The following is a 5,915-nucleotide window of genomic DNA, read 5'->3' on the forward strand; positions in this document are numbered from 1 at the left end:
GCTACCATTATAATAGAATAGAGAAATACATACGGAAAAAAAAAAGAGTTGCGTCACAGAAACGTTTTTCGGGATAATATTTTTCGTAAATAATATATTCCTATAAAATGTATTTTCAATTGTTTGGTTGGTGAAAGAAAAATATCTTAGCAAATTAAAGATTAATAATAATTTTAGCATATTACTTTATAATAGAATAGAGAAATACATATGGAAAAAAAAAAGAGTTGCGTCACAGAAACGTTTTTCAGGATAGTATTTTTCATAAAAACATATATTTTACTATAAAATGTTTTCAGTTGTTTGGTTGTGAGTGAAAAATATCTTAGTAAATTAAATATTAATAATAATTTTAACATGATACTTTTGTTATTGATAAAACTTTTTCTCATTTACTAATGTTGGATTATTTTAGACCTAACATCTTTTAAATTTCTACAAAGGTAAAAACATAAAGGATATATACCAAAAAACATCTTAATGAAAGAGTACAAGTGGATACAATCAAATAGTAATTTTGTACTTATAAAATATATAATATGTAATTTTAAATAATATTACCTAACATTTTTTATGATTGACAGGGGATGACGGGCGAGACACGTTTATAGAGACTAGTACTATAGTAAAAGCACAAAGGATCTTAGAAATGTTGATTGAACTTTTTGCTCTTCATTAAAAGACTCTACAAAAGAGACAAAATCGTTATTTAATAATTATTTTTTAAATATTTAGGACTTTAAAATCTGTTATTTTTTTTTTATTAAGTCTTTCCTTATTTGAATTGTGTAATAGTATTAGAATTCCTCAAATTATTATTTAATTGTAAATTTAATTATATCCCCAAAATTTAGTATTTCTTTCCATTTTTTCACCTTTATGCTAAAATATCGTAGTAAAATAATACAACTACTACACGGCTAAACCTTATAGGCAAACTGGTTCTTAATTTTGTGATAAGTGATAAGTAATTACCTATCTAATGATTTACCGATTGTTTAAATTGATTATAGTAAGACCGTAAGATATTTGTCTCAAGGCAAGTCTTCCATTAACTATTTATATTAAAAAGTTAAAAGAAAATATTTAAAATTTTACCTTTTATAGGACTTTGGACGTAGAAAAATTCCTTTAAATTTGGGGTTTCTTTAACTAGAGTTCTAATTATACTACATTTGTGAATATATATACACTCATACTCATAATAATAATCTTCCATGTCTTTTTTTTTTTCCAACCTTTTTTCTTTATGGGAGTAATACGCTTTTATGTATTAATGATAAATGAAATTTTTACTTTCGATTTCAATGAATTCTAACTTTATATTTTAATTTTGTTCTCTACTAATCAATGTAATTTGAAGTCTCCAGCAGATGAATTCTTAATTTCTCATGACGCTTTGATTTTTCTTTGTCAATTTCTACTTCTTCTTTACTTGCTTATGATCTATCATGTAATTTTTATTGTGTTTTTGAAATTTAGTGCCACACATTCTGTTAAAATGTTTGCAAGTTATAGCTTTCTATCTAATCGACTTTAGTTTGTTGAGTTCTCATATTGAATTTTGTAATGAGATTAATAAATTGTGCAATTTAGGCTGCAACTGATATTAAGCATTGAATTTTTATATTAACAGATGAATTTATGTTTTAGGCATATTTATTTTATTATACTTTTTTTAGTGATGCAAACAACTTCTTACATTTTTATCATTCATCTACTTTGCCTCTTTTAGTTAATAGCACATGAATACACAACCGTTATTTTTGGAGTTCTTTAATTGGCTTTGGAAAATATTTTATTTTTTGAAAAAGTAAAAATATAACTTACTGTTATTTCTAGAGTCCTTTTTTACTTTGGCAACTATTTTTTGGAAAGTAAAAGAATCCTCTGTTATTTTTGGCAAAATAATAACTGTCATAGGAGTCCTTTTTGGCGTTGACATATATTTTTTAAAAGTTAATACTTCTGTCCTTCTTTTGTTATAAGACTAATAATATATATTTTCCAGAAAGCTGCCGTACGAATATACTTTTGCCTTTCTTGCACTAGCTGTGACTCCTAATAAGTTTGAAGTTCCATATCATGGCAAATTGCTCGAAGGCTACTCCAATAAAATTCTTGGCACGTACCCTACTCATATAATGAACTAACCTGGGTTAGCGGCAATTTCACCCACAACTCTATTGCATATCAAGGTCTTAATATGTTAAGAGAAAGAAAATTGTTTGTTTTGGAGGTAATGTATTTATCGGGCAGATTTTTTTAGCAGAATAGAAGCTATAACAATTGAGGATTCTTAAATTTCCTTTGAAAACCAATTTTATGCTCTCTAAGCTTTGATTATGCATATTAAACCTTGAGTTTTGAAAGAAATATTCATAAGCATATGCAGGATGCGATATGGCATCATTTTTGCGTGGATCGTCAAACTTTTTATATCATCGGTTGTAGTTGTTTATATTGGGATGATTTAAAGCTAATTATAGTATAAGAATGCATGTTTATATTTTGGCATATAAATTTTATAGGATGAGTCTTTGATTAAAATGGACATACTATTCTATAACCTGAAATTCAAACATAATTTTTAACAAAAGATCTTTCTATATTTTTCTTCTTTTTACTAAGATTCATCGCTAATTCTATTTAGCGATGGATTAGTAACAGATTATTAAAAAAAAAAAAAAAAAAAATCTTAGCTACAAGCAATTTAGTGATGGATTAACGACGAAATTCATAGCTAAGTCAAATTGTTGTCAAATGAAGTACGCGTTTTGATCACGCGCAAAGCGCGTACACCTAAATCTAGTAAAAAAAAAATGTATACTTTTTAAAATATTCGAGTCAAGATAATGGGAGTCAAGCCAATTGTCCATTTCCAAGCGTATACCATTGTTTACGTCCATTCAAGATCTATTGGAGTATAAATTAGGTTCCGTGGGGGATGCAATTTTTTTGTCTGGCCAAGTAACAGAATTGCAACGGCGGTCTTCAAATTTTCAATTTCCTATGGCATGAAATATAAGTGCCCAGAAATTCTTATAAAGGATAACAGGACAATAGAGCAAAAATAAATTGCATGTGCACTGGATCTAGAGGACTCTGTTTCAAATGATTATCTCACTTTATTATGTGGAAGTTGCTTTCTGGTAAAGCTCCAACTGATGACAATATAGGAAGTTCGATATTGCTGTGGTCTCTAGATTCTAAGTGTCATTATAGTAATTAAACCTTTATATATACATACACAACAGTAACGTGAAAAGTTTGGATCGAGCTTTTGTTGCAATGAGGACCGTGTGTTGGACCAAAAAGGTGAATAGTAAATCCAATCATACCCTTTAATTAGTTACAGCTTACAAGTATATGTCCAAAACTATATATCGAAGGCAATGTGTTGTACTAACACAAAGACGAAAAGGTAGCTGGATCAGACATGAATCGTCCAAATAGATCGTGTGAAATGAAAAGAAGAACTGCCACCGAAGATTCCAAAACAAAAATTCTTATTGTGCACAATTTCTGACATCACAAAATTCCACGGAAAAAATAAGATAGAAGTGCATCGATCATACTAGAACAGATAAATTATCATATTCGACAGATGACTTGATCGGACGACCTCCAGATGCATCTGTTTGTAGATATGAAACCATAGTGATTGATGGTATTAAAAGGGGACGACATAGACCTAAATCACATGGAAGGATATTATTTCAAAAAGAACTACAACCTCTTAGAGTCTGCATAGATTCTGAACTCCTAGTACATTAGATAATCTATTAAGGCATCATGGATAAGGATGAACCATACGGCATGCCCTAACTACGTTTTTATTTTTTTTATTTTTTTATTTTATGTATATAAGGCATGCCCTAACTAATTTGGTATTGAGGCATAGTAATTATTATTGTTGCAACCTCTGGGAGCTGGAATCATCTTTGCTCTCCAAGTCGTGTTGCCTCTGTTCACCTTCAAGAATCGGAAAAAATAAAGATAACATCATAAAATAATTAAGTTATACTCCCTCCATTTCAATTTATGTGAACATATTTCCTTATTAGTCTGTGCCAAAAAGAATGATCCGTTTCTATATTTGGAAATAATTTACCTTTATGCAATGATTTATAGCTACACAAAATATCTATGAGCCATTTAACGCAACAAGTTTAAAGTTTTAAACTCCTCTAGTCAAATGAGTTCACATAAATTGAAACAGAGAGAGTAGATAGTAATTAAGTTACACATTTACCTGGTAAATTGTTGTGGTTATAGTTAGTGAAATCTTGAAGAACTGCTGCAAGATCTTCTGCTCTTTGATTTCTTCCATCTTCAACTTGTCTTCCATTGACACTTGGTCTCACCATTGTCACATTAGCAGTACTCGAGTCAACAAAAGGACCAGAACCACTACTTGAAATTATTGGACCATGTCTAACAATTGGGCCAGCTAACGAACTTGAAGTAGTACTAATTGGCCCAATTCCCCTTCCTCTAACATGTCTACCAGTAAAACTTGAACTCACAAATTGATCACCATGTTCTTTTCTTCTCCTTCCTCTAGCTCCTTGGCCCAAATCCATATTGTTAAATGAACATCTTTGTTGATGTAATTGAACATGAGTAGCACCAGTATTATAAGTAACAGAAGGATGAGGAATTCCTTGAAAATCTGGCCTTGGGATAATATTACGCATCTGTACAATTGGTCTAGTATAATGACTTGGAAAATTACCATATCCAAATCTATTGTTTCCCCCACCAACCATATTAATCAAATCATGACTAATACTAGCTCCTTGGCTTTCTCCACCATGCCATTGTAAAAGATTAGAATGATTAGGTACTGTTGAGTTCACCAAATTGTAATCTTCCTGATTACTATGCATGGAATTATTTGCTCTATTTTCTCTTGGTGCCACCATATTATTCTGATCCACTGCCAAAGGGGGCATGTACCCAATTGTCTCTGATGTTGGTGGTGGAGGGGGTACATCAGGCAATTGTACAATTTGCAGCTGTTTATTCCTTTGTTCCTCCTTAAGTTGTTGTTCCAACTTCTTGTATTCCCCTAACGGCCCGTGTACCGGATCTTCCTGTCATTAAGAAATTTCGTTAAAAATGTTCAAGGTTTACTAATATCTATCTAATAAAAGTAAAATTTGACCTTTATATGTACAAAGTATAATTTTCTGATGAAGGGTATTCAACTAATCACTCTTAAATCTATATAGCTCTGCCGCCCGATATGTATGATAAAAACCATTAAAGTTTCAAAAAATACTAAATTCTAAACTCATAATTTCAAAATTTTAATGTATCTAGGCACTATAGAACCTTTAAAATTGAAGTTTAAATTTTGATTAAGTCTTTAACGAACCAATCACCATCTTCGTCATAAACAGTAAACTCTATATATGTAAATTGAGAACCTTAAAGTCGTTAAATTTAAATTATGAGTCGGCCTCTACCTGCCAAAACTTAGCTTCCCATAAGAAGGACTTGATTGCTTCATCCTGTTGAGCAACATCATCTAAGCTTTTGATCTTTTTTGTAACATTAGAGATACCAAAAACCTTGTGAACCCCAAGAAATTCCTCCATCTTGTTTGCTGGAAAGTGACGCCACATAACGCAGTCCCCTTCAATGCACTTCTTTCTTTGATGCTTGCATGAAGCACAGGCAGGACGATTACTACCTACTTCATGTGCTTCTGCTACTGCATTGTTGTTATTGTTGTTGTTGTCGTCGTTGTTATTTGACATTCTTGATGGTCCACCAACAAGGCAACAGAGTAGAAGAATATTGTTGTACAAAAGCTCTGGAAAAGAAAACATTAGTATTTACGACAGTTGCATTAAGTGTGCATGATTTTGTGCAGAATAATTATTAAGTTAGTATAGATCAAAGAT

General features: G+C 31.0%; 1 long non-coding RNA gene across 1 annotated transcript; it reads right to left on the minus strand.

Moving 5' to 3' along the window:
* Positions 1 to 3,689: 3,689 nt before the first annotated feature.
* On the minus strand, positions 3,690 to 4,350 carry LOC132048191 (uncharacterized). The gene is made up of 2 exons (XR_009412927.1): positions 4,256 to 4,350; positions 3,690 to 3,975 (listed from the first exon to the last, which is right to left on the minus strand). It is a non-coding gene; the product is annotated as an uncharacterized LOC132048191 (long non-coding RNA).
* Between the last annotated feature and the right edge of the window lie 1,565 nt (positions 4,351 to 5,915).

The sequence above is a fragment of the Lycium ferocissimum genome, chromosome 2 (genome assembly GCF_029784015.1).
Source record: "Lycium ferocissimum isolate CSIRO_LF1 chromosome 2, AGI_CSIRO_Lferr_CH_V1, whole genome shotgun sequence".
Classification (NCBI taxonomy): Eukaryota; Viridiplantae; Streptophyta; class Magnoliopsida; order Solanales; family Solanaceae; genus Lycium; species Lycium ferocissimum.